The 23,004-nt window shown below is 42.6% G+C and overlaps 1 long non-coding RNA gene across 2 annotated transcripts; it reads right to left on the bottom strand.

Annotated features, from left to right (window-relative positions):
* Positions 1-1,536: 1,536 nt before the first annotated feature.
* LOC137864498 (uncharacterized) lies at positions 1,537-21,626 on the bottom strand. 2 transcript variants are annotated; one of them, XR_011101524.1, is made up of 5 exons: positions 12,164-21,626; positions 9,654-9,739; positions 8,792-9,116; positions 8,322-8,369; positions 1,537-2,887 (listed from the first exon to the last, which is right to left on the bottom strand). It is a non-coding gene; the product is annotated as an uncharacterized lncRNA (long non-coding RNA). The 2 variants fall into 2 exon arrangements; XR_011101523.1 differs by having other exon boundaries at positions 1,541-2,887; positions 9,654-21,626.
* Positions 21,627-23,004: the final 1,378 nt, after the last annotated feature.

Below are 23,004 nucleotides of genomic sequence, written 5' to 3'. Positions count from 1 at the left end.
CATCTGTAGGTAAGGCTAAGGCAGCGTGCTTCTGCAACCTGTGATTTTCCAGCTTCTAACCTGGCTTTTCAGGACCAGATGAACCAAAACTTCTGCTCTTTGCTTCTCAGCAGGTCTCTCTCATCTGCAGCAGCACTCCGGAGAGGAAGGAATGCATTTCTAAGCCCCACAGACTTTGCAGGACAATCCACTTGTTTCATTTTTGCATCTTCTCTTAATGCCAGTAATTCCTTGGTTTCCCTATGATGGTTTTCAGACTGTCCAGGAGGGAGGTTTTTTGGCTAAATTTGGGTGTCAGCTCTTACACTGATAACCCAGCTAACTCCCATAAATATCAACACACTGCATTTTCTCCTTGGCTGGACAAATACACTGATATAGTAATCCAATGGCTGGGGGGCACCTGGGGTCTCTCACCTTTGGCTCCTTCTGGCAGGGCTGGGCTGGGCTTCCCAGAGAGGCATGGAGGAATGGTTAATGCAGGTTCCTGATGTTCCTCAGGAGATATCCATCAATGCCTCTATCTCTGAGGGGATGGAAGGAAACAATATTCATTGATCCTGTCTGATTCAAGAGGAGACATTGCCAAAACCCCATGGGTTTTCAAGCTGGGCACAGCCCTGACCTTGGAGGTGCTGGGATGAGCTCTGGTAGCGGGGCCAACCTGCCCCAGGCACTGGGTCCTGTCTTGCTTTGGGATGCACCCAGCCAATGAACCAGGCTGCTTTGGGATCCATCACTAAGGCTCTGCTGCATCACCCCAAGCAGCTGTTCTGGCCAAAACACTCCCAAGCAACCCCCCTGGGAGCAGCTCTCCCAGACGTTTGCAGCACACCAGCACGTCAAGCAGGAGACACCTCCTTCCTTAGGGCTGCGGCAAGCTCTCAGCACGCCGCAGCAAACCTGCTCAAAAGAGGTTTACTAACCAGTCTAATGAATTGGTGAAGGCAGACTTAAACAGATACCTTTTTTTTTTTCCCCTCCTTAAGTTTCTTTTAAATGACAAACGCACTATCTTCTGAATTAATATTTCTCCTAGTGTAAGAGATGAAGGCTGGATCTGAGACATCAGCCAGCCTTTTGTTGGCTGGGATCCCCAGGGGCTGAGACAGGCTCATTTCTAAATTCCCACTGCCACGCAATAGCAGGTATTATTTTTCTGGTTGTTCATAACTTACATCTGAGTAGCGTGGCTACAGAAGGAGAACACAGGCCTGTAGTGTAATAAGTATTGTAAAACGTACACAGATTTGTCACTGCAGGCTTTTCTCACAATCAATACAATGGCACCAAGTGCCAATTATCTGTTACTAATTAATCCTTCGAAAGCAAATGCTGTGATGGCATGTTGATGTGAATGCTACACGCTGTCCCACGGGGATAGTGCCATGTGTCACCTTGCAGGGGTACAGCTGTGACGGGTGTCCTTGGCTGTGGCAGGCCTGTGAGAGACCTGTCACAGCTGGAGCAGGCACCACACGATGAATTATCTTTCTTCTGGTAAACACACGGGCACACGCACACAAAAAAACAGAAACACAGATATATTATATAAAATAAATGACAGCATTGGACCCGAGGATATGTTGCTGACTCCTTGGTATAATGAAAGCAGAAAGCAATTTATTTATTCCTGCAGGAGAAGGGTATTTAACAAAATTACAATTTAAACATTATTTATAGGGTAACCTTGTCTCCAAAACCTTTTACAGTGGAAATAAATTAGGGATCATCCATCATGAACCAAAGCTGCCATTCCAGTCTCCTCCAGCATGGTTTCATAGCAGGCTGCGCAGTTCCCCAGGAGCTGGCCAAGCACCTGGAGCTGATCCGATGTCCGCAGCCCGCAGCCGTGCTGGGTTAATGCACCAGCCCAAGTCAGCACCTTGGTAGGAAGTCTGGAGATGCCTGCTTCAGGTAAAGTCCGATCCCCAGGGCTCATCTCCACCAAGGAGTCAGAGCACACTACCAGGATGTGAATTCTCAGCGCCACGAGCATTGGTATTAAAGTCCTTTGGTCCCCAGTAAGATTAATTTCTTCCAGTTCAGCCCAACCCAGCTGGCCTGAGCTCAGTGACACCCAGGCGGTTTCGGAGAGGAACAAAGGTGCTGCTGTGGCAATGAACACACAAAGCAGCAACTCAGCAGTGTCGGCTCTGCCTGCTCCTTCAGACGTGCCAGATGGGTCTTTGGACATATTTCCATTTAAAGGCGGGCGAGTCATCCTCCCTCACTTCCTACCCACTATCTTATTTTAAGTAATGAATCACATGTTTTACTTTTTCTTCTTTTTCCTTTGTGAAGCTGAAAACACAGATCCAGCTTTTCTAGTCCTTTGACATTCCAGACTTCTGCAACGCCAGCAGCAAATAACCTCTGCCACTACTAAACATCATTCTACCATTGCTAAGTGTCATTTGTCATAGAGAACATCACTCTTCTGATTTCTTAAAATATTCCCCATGGTGATAGACTTTTGTTTTTCCCCAGTTAGCAAACTCATTTCCGATGTTCAGAAACAAGGGGAATGCTCCACTCTGAAATTTCAGGATGAACTGAACGTCACAGCCATGAGTTCCCAAGCAATGGCTGAAGTAAGAAGACCACGTACTATATTGGGGTGTTTTGTCTCACAGAAAGATTATTTTATATACTGAATAGAATGTGAGACTTTGGACACTTTTTGTGTGAGAAAATGTCAGGAAAAAGCAAAGTAGTAAGCAAACCCGCCCCAGAGACAATTGATTGCATGTCACCAGTGCCTTACACGTGATGTCCTTCAGCTGACAACTGTGTCATTAACAGCTGGGCATGCTACATCTGCTCCAAGGTGCCCACACATGCCAGACTGACAGCTCATCGGTTGTGTTCTTTATTGCTATTGGGCCTGTGAGAGATAATAACAGGGAATCAATTAGCAGACAGATCATTTAAATCATATGCAGCTGCTGCGGACAAACACCCCCAAGTGTTTCTCAGCCTGTGGCACCAGCGTTTTGTCACCCCAAGGCAGGCAGCAGGTGTTTTAAGAGGAGTCAGAGACAATGAAAAACAAGGACAATTTGGGCAAGAGGTTGCTCCATCACACAGAGCCATTGCATTTGGCCCATCCCGCAGAAAAGGGATTTGTTGAACCTGCACCCAGCTTCCAGGAGACATGTCAACCCCAAATGTGATGTTTTTAATTCTTCCCTGTAGTTAAAAACCCTTCTGGTTTGGGGGGAAGAGGAGTTTCTGGCTCAACACTGTCAATCAAGTGCCTTTTACAGGCAGTGAATAATTTCCAACATAAAAATAACAAAAATAACAAACACACACACATACAAAAAAGACTCATGAAGAAAAAACAGAAGGTAGGAAACCTAGCAAAATAATTACCCGCTGAGCCAGCCTGGAAGCTGCAGATTGCTTCACAAGCTTGCCCAGACTTCATGCAAGTACCCAAGACTTTTATCTTGTAACAGGTAAAATAATCAATGCCTACCCACTTTTAAAATTTAGTGACAATAATGAATTGGTGAATATTTATAGGAAAAGCCATGGCACATTAGGTATTCCAAAGGACTCAGGTAAGCGCCACATTCTTTAATACAGTTTTAGAGGGAAGGCTTTAAGAAGCTTTATCAGCATAAAACATATTTTGAAATTCATGGAAATTAATAATTGGCAGAGAAAAGTCAAATCCATCTAAGTGCAATGACTTAACCCTGCTGGACAGTATTTTTTACTAACTATAATGGTTTATCTGTAAGTTGAGAAAGGAAAATTCTCTTCTGTTGTTGAATGTAATGGAACAAAGCAGGAACCCTCTCCAGCTGGCGGGGACTTTATGGAAATAAAATAAGGAGGAAAGTTCTATAAAATAAGGCCCATTCTCCAAAATAAAACCAATTAACCTGGAGTAAATTGAGGAAACTGAGTCAGAGAGATTTCCTTATGACTGAGCTAGACACTGGGTTTCAGTCTGGTCTGAGCCTCCAGCTCCTGAGTGAGTATTTTCTTTGGCCCCAGGCCCTATGGTTCTGGCATGAATTTCCCCTCTGAATCCTTTTCTCTGAGCTATTTGTGCCATTTTCACTCCCGTTCAGTGTTTGACTCCAACCTATAGCTCTGTATACTGATGGCAGAGCCCAGGGTTTGGATTCTCCTCCTGGAGGCTCTGGGTGGCCGCAGGGACAGGGCGCAGGGTAGCACAGCCCTGTGCTGCTACATGTTGTTGAATTTGTTCAATTAAATGTATGAATTAAACACTGGGAGAAGTGTGGCAAAGCTCTGTGTAGTTTAATTTATACCCTGACATTTGTTGAGCTTAAACCTGCCATTCTTGCAAAGAGTGGTCAGACCCCTTGTACAGCAACAGATGGATTTAGCAGAAACTTCCTCACGCTTGGGTCTCGGGAGAATTTTGTGCTTTACAGAATTGCTTGGGATGCATCTTTCAGCAGCTACAAGCCAGCTTCTGGTAGCAATCATTCCTTCACAGAGAATTCACTTTCTTGTTATCAACTGCATCCCTGTTAGCAAATAGAAATGAGGCTCCCTGCCAGTCAAACCAAACAATTTCTGCTTAAGCCAGGTACATGTCTTCAAGCTGTCTCCTACCAAGGACTGCAAACAAATCTCTCTTATTTATTCTAAATTCAGTTTATCCTCTCTGTGGCTAGTTTCTTGCCCATTTGCTGTTCTTTGCTGAAATATGAGATCAGGGGCATTGGCCGCTTACCCTGTTACAATAAATGAGTCCTTCCTGGTTCCCCACTAAGAGGAATCCATCTTTGCAGAGCCCTTCCCTTCTCTGGGGCTTATCACATGCTGAATTTTTGGGTTCTACACTGGAAGAAGACACTGCATCAAAGTAAAACTGATCACCAAGACTTGTAGGGTTTCAAGTGAAAGCCATGCAGACCACGTAACGACGTAGGGCTTGGTTCTTTGGGTTAGAATGGGTGAAGATTTGTTGCTCACTAAAATCTAAGATCAAACGTAAACTCCTCCAGCCTGTCTTTACCACTACAATGAATGTTTCCCCCTTGACAAACTGAAACCACTATATCCATCTCCCAAGGTTTTCTCTGTGATCTACTCAGCCTATGGTCATTTCTACTTGATATGTATAATTTGCCTGGTTACAGAACTGCCCTCAGAGACACGCTGTCCACCTGTCATTATCTTCCGCAGGCTCCAACACCGAACCGACAATGCAATTTTTCATAGAAATACTCCTTCCTTCCCATCCTGAACTGCTTGGGGCAAAGAGTGGTGTGTTTTTTTCCTGTGCTGTGCCTGACACAGCAGGGGCCAGATTTGCAGTTAAGAAGCATATAATAGGATCTCCAGCATAATGTGGCATAATGAGTGATAACAAGCGGAGAGGTAAATGATGTCATTTGGTGCACGCTGTCCCTGTGGTTCCCTATTGTAAGCTCTTTATTGAACAGTCTTGTCCTCACGATTTCCTACAGATCTAAATGATTGTCTCTATCATTACACCTGTCTCGGTGCCTATTTAACACTTTTTCACAGCTCCTCTTTCTTGCTCCTTGTTCTCAGCCTGCTCCTGTTGGAGCATGCTTGGGTCCTATGCTCCTGTTTGTCCCTTTTTATTATCATTTCCCTTGCTGCTTCACTGCCCGGCTTTGTAAGCCATGTAGTCAATCCATGCCTCTAAATGCCAACGTGTGGTGTGGAAATGCAGAGGCAGACAGGCCCCCTGACCAGAAGTGACCCTCACAACATCCCTTCAGCTTCCTCCACTGCTAAATAATTTATATATATATATATATATATATATATCTTTTCATATCACACCACTGCCAGCTCTTCCTTGGCTCTCATTAGCAGCTACTCAGGCTCCATTTGAAATACTCTTTCCAGCCCAAAATATGAAAAGAGAAGGCAGCTTTGATCTGCCCTGCACCTCACAACTGATGCCTCTGCCCCCAGACCCACCAGCGAAAGGGCTGAGGACCTTCACATCCCTTTTGCTTATCCCTTGTCTTGGGTTTTAGCTAGCATAGTTCTCAGCCCTCTTCCCATCTGTGCCACCTCCCTCTACTTCCATCTTCAGTCCTCACCTTTCAAAACAAGCAGCAGAAGCTAATACAAAGCTGCTTGCTTATATTCCTATTAATCATCTTCCCCTCATTCCATCTGCCACCTCTCTCTTTCAGCCTGGCCCACCCAGTTCCCAAATTTACAGCATTCACAGTGTAAGAGTTAATCAAATCCAATCTCTCAGCAAAATCTGTAGCATCTGCTGCTCTGTATTTGGTTTCCAGCAAGGGCTGCTCAGTCCCAGCCAGATCTCCGTTGTTTGTACCATGGTTCCCATTAGATAAAATAAAGAATGTAATTAATTAATTGGTACTCAATCTTGAGAGTTCCACATGGATCACTAGAAATAATCAAAATAGCTCCGCTCTAAGTGAAAATATCTTTTGACTGTTTTTTTTCCATTCAATTTATTATTTTCATGGTAGCAGTAGGCAGAAGCCCCAGCTAACCCCAGGACCTCATCACTGCAGGCTTGATCTGAAGCAGATGAGAGCTGCAGTCCACACCAGACAAATAAATCGAGGCAAAGGAGCAGGAAAAGGTTGGCCATAGCTTATTCCACATGTGCACTTGGATAACGCTTGCACGAGTGTGGTTTTCTAACAGAAAAAAAGAAAAAGAAAAAATAAAAATAAAAAAAAAGGTCAGAATCAGTACTTTCACCTCTACCAGGCCTACCTATTTTAAAACAAAATTTCCCAACAGTTATTTGATGTCAAAGAAGAGATTTTTAACTTCATAACCACAATGTGTGATTCACCCCAGATACTGCAGGCACAATAACAACCAGTGCTGGAAGCCAGAGCAGGGCTGGAGGGCAAAGTCCCAAGAGCCAGAGAGTCGCCTCCTATACAAAATCCCCCCGTGCTTCCTGTGTTTCTCTGCAACTTTCCCCCTTAGGGAACACCTTCTCCTGTATGGCATGTGTTTGTAGGTTCCCCTCCTGGATTTCAGAGGAGACGTGTGAGCCCTTCTTGCACTAATGTTATTGCTTTATTGACATCAACCCAGCAAAACAGTGGGCCTGGGGACACCAATGGAAAAGCTATTATCCACCAGCCCAACCCTGCTTCTACCTTCTTTTGGAGTGTGCTACCTCAGGCGTTCACTTATTTGACATTCATTATTTTATTCTGGAGTCCAGCTGCTTTAGATATACCCCTCATTTCTTTTCTTTGCAGTGCAGATCATTTAGATGTATGCGTAGCTCTGAAACAAAGCGCCCGTTTCTTCCTGCGCAGATAAGCCTGGTGAGCTCTGCTGATGGTAATTCATGAGCTGCAGTTCTCAGAAGTGGGGACGTACAGGGAGAGGGTTGGGGTATGTTTAATAAAAATACATCTTATAATGTTTACTGACCAAAGTGGCATTCGACAGATGCTCCATCTTCAGCTATGTTTAAATTATTCCCTAAGCAAACAATACAAACTGCACACTTTGTCTTACCCAATGCAAAGATAAACAGAACACGCAAAATATATGGTCCTGGTATAGGATCCCATACAAAGATCACTGATTTCTCCTGTGCTTAAATATTTTCTGCACAATGTTTGCTTAGTAATTTATTTCTCCATTGGCCACTACAAATTAAATGTCAAAAACTGTTTATCTTACGAATTTTCAAGACTAATAGTGAGTCTCCCATTTCAGCTTAAATAATATTGCCGGTGAGATACATCTTGATGGATTGCCTAAATAAAGTCAGCTTTGGAGATAAAGAAAAACCACAAGCTGCTTTCTTTCCCTCTTTTTGTTAGTTTACTAGAAATGGGAATAATGTGATAAGCACTATTCTCCTCAAAACTTCTGAGGTGGCCCGGTGCTTTACAGAGGAATTAAAAATCAGCACCTGGAATGGATTAAACCAGAGCAGCTTTGCTGCTTTCAGGTCCCTGTGATGAGAAGCCCTCCACATCAGCCCTAGAGCCTGGAATAAGACTGCAGCTAACAGTCTGTGCGTGCACTTAGTGGCAATGTTTCCCAGTAATTAAATTATTTGCTCACTAGTTGTAAATGGGCTGAGACTGACAAAGACCTTTCATACACATGTAACCACCATATGTTAATTTGCAAACAAGTTATACCAATTTATTTCTCATGAAGCTTAAAAGGCAATTTAGAAACATCCTGGCACCGCTGCCAAGAGCTTCCTATCATATTTGCTGCAAAAGTACAAGTTGGGCTGTTCTCTTCCTTTCTTGAATCTCAAACACAAAGCATTTAAAGTAGCTAAAGTAGCTCTCCAAAGCCCAAGAGCTGTCACCTACCTGCTGCCAGCAGGTCCTGCTGATTGCCCTGGGCTTGCATCCCACCGCCTGGATGAAAACATGAAGTTAGTCAGGGAAGCTTTGATACTTAACCTTTGTGTCTCTCTAACAATGTCTCTTCTCACTAGAAAATATTTAAAGAAAAGGAGAACAAAAGAATAAAACATCAGGGAGCTAATGTGTCTGATTCATGGTCATGTTTCTACAGATTCAGGTAATTCCTCTCAAAACTCTGCTTTAGAAATGCAGAAAAACTCAATACAGAGACCAGCAGTACCTCCAGGGAAACGGACTGAGGAACTGAGTTCTCAAGGACAGTGAAAAAAAATGCCAGCAGATGCATAACCCTTCTTAGGTCCCGCACTAGGTCTAGTGCATCCTAAGCACTAGAGATGCTTGGGGAAGCAAGGAGGTGAGGCTGCCAGGGTGACCTATGTGGCACAGGGATTGAGGGGATATTCTGGACTCACCTTCCAGGGGGTGGAGGGAAGGGCAGGCAGCACGCACCAAGGCTCATTCCTTGTTTGCAGGTCACCAGTGCCCAGGGGTAAATAAATAATGCTTTGGTTGCTGCTTAGCTCTGCCTTTCCTGCTGGAGAAGTCAAAATGCACTGCAGGTCCTGCGGGGGCTTTCAGCGAGGGGCAAGGCAGTACACAGGAGGAGGTGAATGAGTGCGAGATGAGATGCCCTCAGGGGCAAAAGGGACCAAACCGGAGCTAGTCGGATAACTGGGATGCTTCTCTGGCTCTTCAAGTGTACAAACCCTTGTGGTGAGGGTGGACCCATGGCAGAGACTGCAACAGATGGACATTTATGATTAATGAGCTTTCCGTCTGAGGACTTAAAAAAATCTTTGAACAGCAAAAGGGGCAGGAAGGATGGCAGAGACACCTTCCTGAGGAAGAACAGTACAGTACAAAGCAACTTTGTTTTCACATCAAGAGAGGCAGAGAATTATCCAGCTTAAGGGTCCCACAGTACCTGTGGGTATTTCCAAAGGAGCTGAAGAAATATGGCCTAATTTCTTTCTACAGCCAGGGGATTACTTGTTCTGACTTTGCAGCAGGGATGAAACAGCTGTGTACAGAAGTATTTTCTTTACATTTCCAAATGTTCTTGCTAACTCTCCGCTGCCATTCGAGGGCTGCATACTGAACCTTTCAGGTACATTGCTGCCCAACTGTCCACACTCTAAATGACCCATAGGTCAGGATGGTGTTACAGGGGGTAGTAAAGCTGGCAGGATCCAGTCTAGCATCTCATGAGCCTTATGAAAAATGCTTTTAATAAGGGTTAGAGAGAGGCTCTGTACAACACTGCACATAGCTTACCTGAAGCAGGAGCTGGGAGGGGACAGGAGATGGGACATCCTGGAGGGTCTGTGTTTGAGGCAGCTCTGAGACAGTTCACATGGGCTCTTGCATCAGTAGAAATGCGGGGAAAAGAATTTGGTTATAAAAGCACCAAACCAAAGCAAGAAATCCACCATATGTTACCTGAGCTGATTCTTGTCTCTTATTTTAGCCTTTTAGTAAAAAAAAATAAAAAATAAAACTTAATTTCTAAAAAAGAAATGGAAGATGAGGAATTCAGCGATAATAAATGATAAATAGAAAACGAGTAACCTGCTTGGAGTTAAGTACGGTAACTACAATCCAAATAACAGCACTAAAAGGGAGGTAAGAAAAACATGGTAGATCCCACATGTTCTCCAGGAGCTACATGCATAAAATTGTTCCTTTGTTTACATAAACAGTTTTGCCAAAATTTTTGGCATTTTTCAAATACAAACTGTGGTCACCCAACACAGTTTCTTATTCCTGTGACTTGGTCATAACGAGAGGAACTGCTCTGACTCTGCCTTCCATCGATCCACAGCAGCTATGCGATTCCAGCTGCCAAACATTGCTTGGGAGTAAGAAGATTTTATTGTTGAGGAAACGCAAACATATACATGGCTGGTTCATTAGGACTCACAAGCTGGAAAATGCTTTCAAAACGCCCTGAATAGAAATATAGATTAGGAGAAGAAATGTCATAAAATGCCTCTTTGAACAATGCTGTCAATGAACCCAGTAGAACAAACACTTCTATGATATGTTTGTTTGTGAAAGAGACTGAGAAAGTCATTATTCTGCAAAATTCTTCTGCAAGAAGGTATTACACAGAGGTATGAAAACAGGCCCCAGAATAGGAGCAACCCAGATTATCTTGAATATCAAAATGAGCAATTGTGCAGTGCCTGCAAAGGAAGTAGGGATAACTTGTTATTGCATAACTATAGCCTCATTATCATCATGACTCATTTATTATTTTTACAGCATAGCTTCTTCTAGTGTCAGACCCACAGTTATCTCCAAATAAGAGGCTTATATTCAAGTTCTTGTAAATCAAACTTGGAAAAAAGAAAATTTTGCAAAATACATTTTGTTGACCTTTTGCTGGTGCCTCTGTGTAGTCTGTCCTAGCCAAATCCCTACGTGCCTTCTTGGACAAACAACCAAACTCCTTCCCCCAAAATTACACACTCGTTTTGCAGATTCTTTGTTTTTAGTTATTCCATTAGAAAGCAGAAACAACAACGTAAGACTTAGCTGAACAGTGACCCCAAAACATGAGAAACTTGCAACCTCTTCTCATAGTCTATGAACTGAAAAAGGGTTCAGTTACTTGGCTAACAGAAATATTTACCCAGCTCTAGGGAGAACACTCAGCTGAGGACCCACTGATTGTTATCTAGTAAATCCTCTGGTGATAGCTTAATATGGAATTTGGATGCAAAAGCATAGCTGAATTTCAACAAAAACAAAACAGAACAGAAAAAAACATTGAAAACCACTTCCTTCTGGCCTAGAGATATTTTCCTTGTTTATAGTACAATATTCTCTCAGTGTATACAAGATTACTCATATTTTATGTGTTTGTAGACATAGGTCCCAACACATACACAGGTATTGTGTGCACTGCTGAGATGCAGAAGAAAAATCTCTGAGATTTTGGCATCCTGGGAGAAGTTTTACCCAGCTCCCAAATGTCACATGGCAGTTAAAATGGAACTATACTCATGTTTTTATTCAAATAACTACTCTAAAATTACAAAAGATAACTACTACCTTTCAGCATGAATAAACTTGAATACATACTAAAAATAATCTTGCATTAACTCCTGAAGTGACTGCCTTCTGGAAGGTGTAAATGGGTAGAGTTTGCTATTACATGCTTTACATAACCATATGTCAAAAAAATCAATAGAATGAAAATTGCATATCCAAAAAGGGGATAAGTGGATGTGCAGCATTTTGAGAGGCATTTAAACACACATACACACACACACAATTTAACTCTCAAATCTTCGAGCTAAGCCCAAGCTTTATGACACAATTTCTATTATTTATTTTTTTCTCTGATCAGATGGCATCAAAATTTTAGGGAAAGACAAAGAGGTCTTTTAGGGGTTAAAATATGTTCCTCTTCCCCTTAATTACAACAGTTTTCACCCAGGAGAGCAAGTAACCTTGGTGAAATCAGTGCGCTTATTTGTGGAGTAAGGCAAGCAGAATCTGACCACTAGTGACACATGAACTCCAGTGGCAGATTGAGGTTTGAACTAACCCAGTTCCAGGATCCTTTTAAAATCTTTTGGACTTTTTTTTTTTCTTCATATCACACCTGCCTTTTCTTTCCCCCAGCCAGCTGTATGATAAAGGAGCTGAAGCTCCTGCAAGTTCAGAGAGTATTTATTTATTACATGCCACTTATTTCTTTTATATTAAGTTCTCTCAACACAAATTGTGGCAACAGGAAGAAGTTCAGAGCGTTGAAGGAGAGATGCAATCCGTACCTGATGCTTTGGCAGTTTGTTGGGTGTTCCCTGAGGAAGAGGAGAGCTGGCTTGCTTTTCTTTGTCAGAACTCAGAAGCAAACTTTCATTGTTGAATCACACATTATTTTCAAAAAGTACAGCTGCTGAGATTCAACAGGAGAATATTTGAAACTGTGAATAATAAAATATTTATTGAAAACAGTACAGCAGAGTAGAGCCTTTTATTCCTAGAAGATACCGTGCAGACAGCTTCTTCCTACATGCAAGGATTAGTTCTGTAGATCCAAGTAAAGCAGTATTGCGAAAAGGCAAAGTGTAATACAAAATGAAATCATAAGTACTAAGAGTCTGAGAATTGTTGCAAAGGGTGACTTCAGATCATTTAAAACATAGAAGCCTACACCTTACTGTAACACAATACTTAAGGATTTGGATAGAGGGAGGGGTATATAGTTTTAAAAATGCTCTAAAAATAACTTGACCTTAACCATGCCATTTCTCTACACCTCTTTAATTGCAAAGGCACATATCATTTATTTATTTATTTATTTATTTTTAATAACGGTATATATCATTACACAATATTTCTACTCCACAGAGATATAGGCAGCGGTATCCGAACTTTCAAGGGCTTTCCCTGACAGAGGAAAATGGCTGTGATCCAACCTCCTGAGTGTCACGGGTGATGACATCCAGCCTTCTGTATGAGATAAGATGGATGTTAAGTTTGGTGCAAAATCACACCCTGAAAGGCATCCAGTTGTAACTAAACATAAACAAGACCTAAGGACCATTTTCTTAGTAGTATGTTCCAGTTGCTAATTCCCCAGCTTTTAAGGATTTGCGATTTGGACAAGGCCATTAGCTCTTGCAGGTACTTCTTCTGGCAGGTGGAGAAGCCCTTCAGTATGCAGCACGTCTCCCATGAAGGTGTACCTAGAATCATCTCCCAAGCTTCTTTTTTCTAATGAACCAGATCAAGCTCTGAAACATTCTTCTAGCTGACAAAACATTTATTTAGCTTCTGACTGTAATGATTCTTTGTGGCATTAAAACCTAATCATCTGCACCAAATAATAAGCCCGAGCATTGTCTCAGCAGGTGATAATGGTATGTCTATGTGCTATGATCAGTACCTTTGGTTATGAGTCACAAACACAAAACCTGATGGACAAACTCAGCTTTTACACGTGGGAGCTGCGACGTTTAACTAAGACAAGTACCATAATATCTCCAGTACAAAAATCCAAGGGATGCTGCCTTTGCAGTTTAACAAACTTGAATTTAACAAGCTGTTAAATTGTTAAACAATGTAAAGGGTTGTGCAGCATTGGAATAGCCTGCCCAGGGCAGTGGTTGAGTCACCATCATGGGAAGTCTTCAGGAAACACGTAGACGCAGAACGTAGTACCATGATTTAGTGGTGGATTTTAGTAGTAGGTTAAATACTGGACTAGATGATCTTAAAGGTCTTTTCCAACCTGAATGATTCTATGATAAGTAGATTGCATGCATTAGTTGAAGAGCCAAAAAAACATGATCGTACAGTTAAGGACCTTTATCACTGGGAGCAGTCACTTGCCATTACTATCCAATTCTCTCTACTTGCATGTTTTAACAAAGCAGTATGAGTTTATCTCTTACAAAATATAGACTGGATAATTATCATATGTTCCATATGTTGTAGGTCATTCCCACAGCTGCTGATGCTTAATCTGTTGTCTCCTGTTTCTCCATGAAGAGGCATCCTACCAAGTTTTGATGCACATCATATGTTGTATAGAGGAAAAGGATTCATTTACTAGAGTAAAAATTACAAAAATAAATAAATAAATAAGAATAAAAGAGAGAGAGAGGGGGAAAAAAATTGAACAGCACAGCAAAACATTTTAATTGAGCTAATCCAAAAATAAGCGCAGTCAAAAAAAAGTACCAAATTCTCTCCTGAGATGGCAAAATTCATCCAGCTCTGAATTCGTGGGGTGTACGTTGGAGCAGAGATAAGAAATGATACAAACAGAAACAGTATGAGAAGGGAGGGCATTTACTGGAGAAGTGATAAGCAGCACAGTGCCTGCCAGACTGCCTCGTGAGGAAACCGTTGCAGGATCCTTCGGCACTGACTGCGACTTCACAATTTCAAACCCGAGGTGACGAATTCCTGGGGCTTCGACAGCCTCATGTTTGGGGGAAGGTAACGAGAGCATTTTGTCAGCAAAGTAGGTCACGGCTCAGTGGGAGAGGCACGTTGTCACATTAAATTGTGAAGATTCATAGCTTCCAAGAGGGTTTCTTTTTTTTTTTTCTTTCCCTGACGTTATTTCATTTAGCAAAGTAGAATCCATATTTTAAGCAAAACAAGATGGTTGCAATTTATGGGTCAGCCCATTGTTCTTGCAATGGCTTTGTGAAAGAAGAAAGATTGCACTGTCTTGCTACAAAAGACGGTGATTTTGGTAAGTAAGCTCAATTGTCTGAACAATATTCTGCAAATGAGTGTAAAAAATTATATCAGAGAATAAAGTGTGAGTCATGCAGAATTACTCAATAAGAAGCAGTAAGTCAACTTTCATAGGATTTGGGTAATGTGGATATCTCTTGAAATTACGCCTAACTACAGCAACAGTCATGATGGAAACAAGACCCAGAAAGTGATAAAAATATCCAGTAGTTTCAAGAGTAATAAGTGGAAAACTTCAGGTGACAAAACAAAACAAAACTTGGCCAGCTCATATTTTGGACAGCTCGCATGATCTCAACAAAGTGAGCACAGAAATTACCCAAAGAGGACTGAAGAACTGTGGAGCTTTGCCCCTATCCCGTCGGGAACAAGAGACTTAATGACAGGAGTGATTGAGGCTGGATTTTGACACTTGAAAGTACATAGAGTAGGTGTAGAAAAGATTTCAGTTATGCACACAGATGGAAGAAGTAGATCACTGGAGAACTGAAGTGTGACAGTATTACGACAGATAAAGTAATTTATTTTATAGAAAAATGATTATACAGTTGAGAGTCTTTTTTTTTTTCTTTCCCAGCAGAGTGAAAAGGAGAGCATATCTGCTTTTCTTTCACATGATCCACAACATGTGTCATGTGCTTCTGATGGTGTCAGAGAGAAAGAAAATGGTTTAGTGAGTGGGCGCACATTTGGATTTCTACCTGATTGACAACGTGCAAGTCAGGGAATTGGCCCAGCATCAATGAGTGTCTAATTAATTTTGGCAGTAAATGCCACCAACACTGATGGAAAATGGTCATGGAGCAGTTTCAGAATCGATACGTGATCTTATATTTAAAGAGCCACCATTGAAATTGATAATAAATTTACTAATTTCCTGTCCCAGGCTTCCTCTTGTAGCATCTGGAGCTTCTTCTAGGCTTAGGAGTGATTTTTTTTCTAGTGTTTCTCAAGGGTCCATTCGATTTAGTGATGAAAATATAAAACAAAATGCTGGGGGTTGCCCTCTGGGAGTTACCCAGATCTCAGTGCGAACGTCCTCCCAGATCTGGGAAAATATGTTGTTTGGCTCTGAATTTCACAATTTTGTATCACTTTCCAGCAGTCACACTATGCATAGATCAGAAAATATTCCGCATTAGAGTACTAATGCTTCTCTCTTTTGCACAAAATGAAAGCACAAATAAAGCAGGATGGATTTCAGTTTTCTAAATCAGAATGATTTGTAACCTGGCACACCAAGGGCAAATACTCTCTTGTAGCCAATCCAGGAGTTTCACATAAATAAAACATCTGATCTGAAATTTTACCAGAAAAAGATGGAAGAAAAATTTTTATAGATAAGAATTATCTCGAGGTGGCTCAAAATTATTTCAGGAATTAATTGCTTTTGAATTGGCAATGATATTTAGCCAACAGGTAAGTAAGTCCTTCTTTCATAAAGTAAGAGCTCAAAGGTATTTGTATTTTTAAAATGGAGAGGAGAATACTTGTTCAAAAAAATTTTTTTCCTGCTAATCTTCCATAATGTTATCTGTAAAACACATGCAGACAGCACAAAGCTATCAGAGCCCTTCACATTCTTTTGTATATTCTTCCTCCGCACACCTCTGTGAGATAGAGAAATTAGGAGCAGAACAAATCATCAAAAGAAATGTATGTGCCTAAATTCCCTTCATTTCAGTAGTCTACGTATTCACTGAGGATCTAAGTCCAGAGACAGCAGATGGTCGTTTTTCTCAGATATTTAGGCACCTACACATGCAAATAGGTGCCCAGGGGTATTTTCAAGCAAGTCCAAACACTTCGCTCTCTAAATAACCATTAAGAATATCGGTGCAACGTTTTCATCCTACAAGATTTTTCTTAAATATCAAAGGGAAAAAAGCCTCTGTGGAAATTTGTCAGAAATTGAAAGGGTGTGTGCCTCCGGGCTAGAAATAGGGCGCCAGATAGATTTGTGATGTTGTAGCCAGATGGCAATATGAGACAGGGCAAAGCAATGGCAGTGGCTCTAGGAATAACCTGGCACTGAAAGAATTAAAAATCTAGGTAAAACTGCTTTTAAGACATTCTGGAAGTTCAGCTGAAATCTCCCCTATAAATGTTAAGCCATGAGTCCTGAACTACAAACAGAAAAGACCAAGGCAGCTCAGAGGGGAGAAGACCAGACAAAATAACTTCTAAAGAAAAATATCAATGTTTACCCCACAACTCCCATGAGCTTGGAGTGTGTGTACTCTTAACTCCGGCTGTGCTGGGTTGTACTAAGCTGCATTTGCTTTTTGTGAGCCTTCCTTTCACAAACACAAGTTGCCACAGGGTGCTGCACAAAGGGAACATCTGCACCTTATGGCCACTACAAAGAGTTTGGTGTCGCCCGCCTTGGCACGTAGTAAGCGTCCCAGCCTAGGGAGGAGGCCAGAGGTACAGCATCAAGGAGCTTCCCAACCAGTCACAGTATATATTAAAATGAATATGTCTTTTTCACTTGTGAACAACATGCTTAACATTCCTGCACTCTCACATAAGTACTGGAAAACAAGACCAAAGGCAACCCTCAGCTTCAGAGGTGTTTGCTGGGGACAAGGAGGAGTAGGGCATTACTTTTATTCTTCAGAAGGATGTGTGCTTTTAAAGCTGCTCCTGCAAGAGACAGTTTTAAACAGAGTTTTTTTTTTAGCCTCCTGATAGTTCAGCAAATTAGTTTACAGCTGAATACAAAGGGAGATTAGCTTGGGGAACAATTGGAGGTTTAAAATGAAACAAAAAAGTTACAGGGAAAAGTCTCTTAACTATAATTCATATTTCTGTCTCAAAGGGAATTAACAGAATTTTATGACTTTGATCTTCTGAAAAATGGGTTTCCTAACTATATTAGTCATTTTTCTCAATTTTAGATATGGATTCGATGAGAGATAAAACCTCAGCAATTTAAAAGGGACAGTTCCGCCTATATATGTCACAATTTCCCTGCTAAAAAACTCAAAAGTTCGGTTAAAGAGATTTTATGGCAGACAATCTGTTATAATTAATGAGTATTCATAATTAATGGCTGGCCTGATGTAGCCTTTGAGAATGATCACAACCTTTCTCTCTCCTTAAAAATTTAGCAATGGGTTAAATGATAGCAAGAGTTGGATAATTCCACCATTAATCAAAGTTAATAGCTTGCAGTTCGCACAGACTGCACTAACTGTACTAATTATTATAAAGCATGAATTTTAATAACAGTACTGTGCTGTATTTCTCACAAGCATAGGTTCAAAACTAATTAAATACAACTGGAATGTATTTGCCTCCATATAGGCAAGGCACATGACAGGAACATCATCTTACTGCCTCGTCTCCAAAAGGAATAACTTGATAACACCACCTTCCTCTGCAAAGTTAAATGTCAGGTGAAGTTTTATTTTACCAACTGTAGTATAAGAGATGCAAATATTTCAAGGGTCTAAGATTTGAGGTATTTCTGTTGGCTTTATATTTCACGCACTTTTCCTTTTATGACCGCTGTTATCAATGTGAAAAAGATAATATTGTTATCCTAAATAATTTTGGTTACTGAGCTTGTCAAATGCATTTCCGTGAAGTTATAGCAATGGAATAAAAACCAATTTGTTTGCTCCATGAAGGAGCAGATATTCCAGGAGCAACAAGATTTTAGATGATTAAAGTAATCTCTGTTACAGGCTGATGGATCTTCTTTTTAGTGTATTCTGTAAGCATATTTGTCCAGCCTTTTCTGCATTTTGCATTTTACTACTTTGGGGCATTTTCCAGCTCCCCTGGGTGCTGGTCAGTGGACACCAGGCTGCCCTGTGCTTGAGTGCTGCACAGAGGAGCCACTGCCCTACAACGAAGCACCTCTCCCAGCTGCTCTTTGAAAGCTGCTCAGCATTGCCACATGGAAAACAGAATTTAAAGCATCCCTGCCCTTGTATTAGAAGCTTAATGGCCAGGGCCACCTGGGCTCTGGACATGGGTGAGGACATGGAGGTTTTGTTCCCAGCAGAGCCTGTATGGTGCCGCTGAGGGTGGCTGACCAGCTCTGCTGCTTCCCTTCCTCATTTTGAGCTGCAGCCTCCCAAAGCAAGGGCTGTGCCCAGCTCGGTGCAGCTCTGTCCTGTTAGTTTCACAGCTGGGGACAGCTGGCTTTCCTTGACTAATAATAATTACAGTTTTAGGCAACGATTGCTGAGAGCCAACAACACCCACCCAGGGAGCCACCAGAGTAAAGGAAAAGGGTGAGGAGCCAGGCCCGACGTGGCTAAGCCCTGCGGACAGGAAAACCGAGACAAATTCGAGTGCTTTCTTTCCCCTCCAGCAGACGTTGCTCGCTGGGCTCTGCTCTCACAGACCTCCGTTTCTACCTCTGCCTAGCAGCCGGGCTGTCCTCTTTCTCCTGGGTTATAAAAACCCATTAATAACCTAAACCAAACCTCACTTCCCGTAAAGGCCTGACCAGGAACCACCCACAGAAACAAGGAGATGTTTGTCCTAGATTTAACTCATAAATCTGGAACATGAGGAAAGGGCCCGATTTCATCTGATTCAAAGCTGGGCCTGCTGCAGGCCAGGACATTTCATAGCCACTGATAAAATTAACCTAAATACGGAACTCTGATAATGTACATCCAGTCCTTCTCCAGGATTCACAAAAGGTGGCACAAACAGACATAGAAACCTGACCTACAGGGCTACGAGACTTTCTCCTGCTTTTTGGGCAAATGCATCCAGTGAACAACACAAACATTTCAGCTCTGCTGTAAGAATTGAAACTACAACTTCACCCTCAAATCCTCCATCAGTCCTTCTCTTGTACATGTGTAGGTCTTTTGGGGAAGGGAAGAAGGAAAGGGGTTGTTTTTCTTACTGATTTCATCAGAAAGAAAATAAAAAATGAAATAAATCCTTTTGTTCTGCCACTGTCCAGGTGACTTCAGTGAGGGAGACAAGATTTCAGCTGACAGAAACCATGGGTATGGAGTGGACGAGGCAGCCCCGTCCCTGCCGCTGCCAGAGATGCTCTCGGTGTGCTGCAGAAGGCTTCTTCTTAACTCTGAGATCTCAGAGCTACAAAGAACCAGCAATGTGATCTGTTGAGTCAGACCATTATGAATGATAAATTAGAAATTATAAAACTGTTCTTCTTTATCAAGCAGCACACAAACAATTAAACATCAGCGCTCTTCCCTGGCCTGCTGAGGAACACTGTGTTCAGTTTTCATTTTTCGCAGTCAGAGATTGAAATGTGCCTTAAAGCAGTAGCCACACAGAGTTTGGTACTTGCCAAACTAAAGTTAATCTAAACCTCTGAGGTTTATGCCTGCTCTGAGAAGGCTGATGTGCTGCTCTTACATTTGATATCATTCCTGCCTCCAAAGGGCACCCAAGAACCCATGAGTGAGCACCATTTGCATGAACAATATTTCTCAGAGCTGACACTGTAAGCAGGCTTAGCTCACACCACGACCAACAATAAATAGATGACCCTGAGCAATCCATTTGCTTTACTACCTTACACAAGCAGAGAAGCATGCACACCACAAGCCCTAACAGTGCTCAGAGGGAGGATTTCCTACGTGGGGCAGGGGAGCTGTGCTAGCTGGTTTGTTACTCCTTATTTCCTGCATCAGAGCACCTTGCCACCTTCCGTGATCAGTGCTCAGGACCTCTGCAGGGTGAGGAAGTATTATCAAGCCCATTTTTCAATGTGGGCTGCAAAATGGACCACTTGTACAGAACCTGACCAGAGCGATAAGAGGCTTGGCGTGTGTGCAGGGAGTCTAGGCTGTCCCTTGGCTGCAAAGGAAACTTTCATATTTCTCTCTGGGGATAACCCAGCTTTCATAGCTCACCCTCACTACTTGGGGTTGGCTCTTCTCAAAATTTAGTCATCGAGGGCCTTAAAAAAACAAACCATAAATCAATAACTCGAGAAGAAAGAGAAACCCCATCTACCCAACCTGTCATTTACTGCCTGACAGAAACTGCCACAGCTTCCCATCACTGACAGATCATGCCCAGATGTCTGCAAAAAGGAGGAACCGTTTCTGACACCAGACAAGCAAGAAGCAATGAATAAAAACAAGCTCCAATAATAAAACACCCCGTGATGATCTGTGAAGCTTCCCTAGCAATCCATGTCTCATTCCAAAAACCTAATGCTTGCAAGAGTGAGGTAGGGAAAAATAGGGTGATGTCAGAGAAAGAGGGTTTCTAGCTGGGAGTTCAACATTTTCTCAAAAGCTGGTGGGCACATGCCAGTCCTGCCTGATCAGAATTTCCTACATGAAGCCAATAATATGGTAAAATGTGAAGTTTTACAGCATATCAGTGGGACACGGAGAAGGAGGGCTACATGCAGGTGGGACGTGCTTTCTGCAGCAGCCTGGAGAGAGGCTTGTTCTATTCCATTTGAGAAGAGACGTATAGGAAAGAGGTGAAAAGTGCTGTTCACCACAGCCTCCCCAAATACACTGCTGATCCCCGAAGAATGTATTCAGGATGGGGTGGGTGTTGCCTTTTACTCATCTCGCAGGTTGGTAAGGGATCTTTGGCACTGAAAGATGAATTCAGAACTAAAACCTATGAGAAGTAATGTGTTGTCCCTTCTTTTCTCAACCAAAAGCCCCCTTTTGCACCCAGCTCAGCTCACAAAATGGTGTCTCACGACTAATGGTCAGTCTTATGAGGTAAAGGAGGTACAAAAGAACCTTTTTCTGCAATTGCACCTTTTGTTTTTACTTCCAAAACACCCACATGCTGCATGCACAAACTCTGATGCTACATTTCCTGGAACATCACTGGACAGCCATCCACACTATCGTGGCTGCACCAAACAGCAGCAGTTGTGCTTCTGTATGCAGCCAGCTGGCTATTGCAGGGACAAACCACTTCTTTTCAGGACAGAAAGAACCCTCATTGCTACCACACAAGGCCACAAACCCTTGGGATGGGATGGCAGGGAGGGTTCACCCAACAGCCTGAGTTATTTCTCCGTACCTGCTAGAGCAGTGGCAAAACTCACCTGGCTGGCAGGAGGTGCAAGGTGCTTATCCCCATCCTCTGATGGAGAGTGGCTTGCTCCATCACATGGCTCCTCACAACCCAGGGATGAATGAAGGATTTGGGCTGAGCCATGATATGATGCACACAAGCTCCCATCTTCTCTGGACCCACAGACTTCTTTGGACACCTTCTAAATGTTTCTGTTTCAGCTGGTGAAAACACGAGAAACATAATATTAGAGCTCGATTTTAAATATGAGACACAAGTTCCTAAAACAAAATAAATAATAAAATTAAAAAAAAATAATCCAGGCTTCTCAGCACTTGGACCAATTTCTTCAGGCATCCAGATCTGTATTTAAGCACAGAAAGCAACATCCCCTCATTAAGTGTCTGGTGATTAGCTTTAAGACCCTGCCTTTGAACATATAGTCCTCAATATTTGATTCTCAGGCACTTGGAAATAAGTGTTTTACTTCAGAGGGATTAAAAAAGGAAACAACCTCTGTATATTATTTTTATTTCCTCTCCTCTTTAAGTTTTTAAGGCTGCTTCTAAGTGACACTGGAAAATTACAGCCCATGATTTGTGATTTCTGGTCTGCTAACAGAAACAATCCCCCCGACTGCCGCTTACTCCTCAGAGCAGAAGAATCGTAACGCAGATTGTAAATGGTTGCATTACCGAGAAAGATAATGCCTCTTTCCACTCTCATTTCCCTCGGTTGATATTTATCATGGTAGGGGTTGCGTAAGCGTGGAGGAGACAGATCATGCATTATTTACCGCTTTGGAAACGGGGAAAGGCTCCAGCCTTCCACCGCACAACCAAACCCCAAGCACCGGTCAGCCTCTAAGATTTGCATCCTGTTTGTTTGCAGCTTGGCTGCGTGTTTGTTAAAGCAAACACGATGGCCCAGGCCACCCAGAGAGCTCCAGCAAACGGTGCTGAGGTTCACAGATGCTGGTTTCCCTTCTTTCAGCCCTAGGGATTTGATGCCAGGATTTGTATCAGGCTACAGCAAGACTGGGCCAAGCTTAGGCCGCAGCTGCCACCGCATCACCATAATCGTAAATAAATGGCCTGGGCTTGGCCAGAGGGACAACATCCAGGTGGGACACCCCAGGCTGAGCACCCAGAATGGGTGAGCAGCCTCTCAAGGGGCTGAGCAAGGGGCCAAGGGGCTGAGCAACCCCTCAAGGTTCCCCCCTTTACTTGGGCAGAACTGACTGCAGCAGAAGGAGCTGCTGGGCATGGGCACCCAAATGAAGAATTCGGGTCTCTCACAACACACCAAGGGTGCTCAGCCCTGTCTGCATGACAGCAACGGCCTCCTGGGCCCCAGGATTCATCCCAGTGATGCCATCAGGGATGAGGACACTGGC

This window comes from Anas acuta, chromosome 14 (assembly GCF_963932015.1).
Source record: "Anas acuta chromosome 14, bAnaAcu1.1, whole genome shotgun sequence".
Taxonomy (NCBI): Eukaryota; Metazoa; Chordata; class Aves; order Anseriformes; family Anatidae; genus Anas; species Anas acuta.
This window is presented reverse-complemented; position numbering and strand designations above follow the sequence as displayed.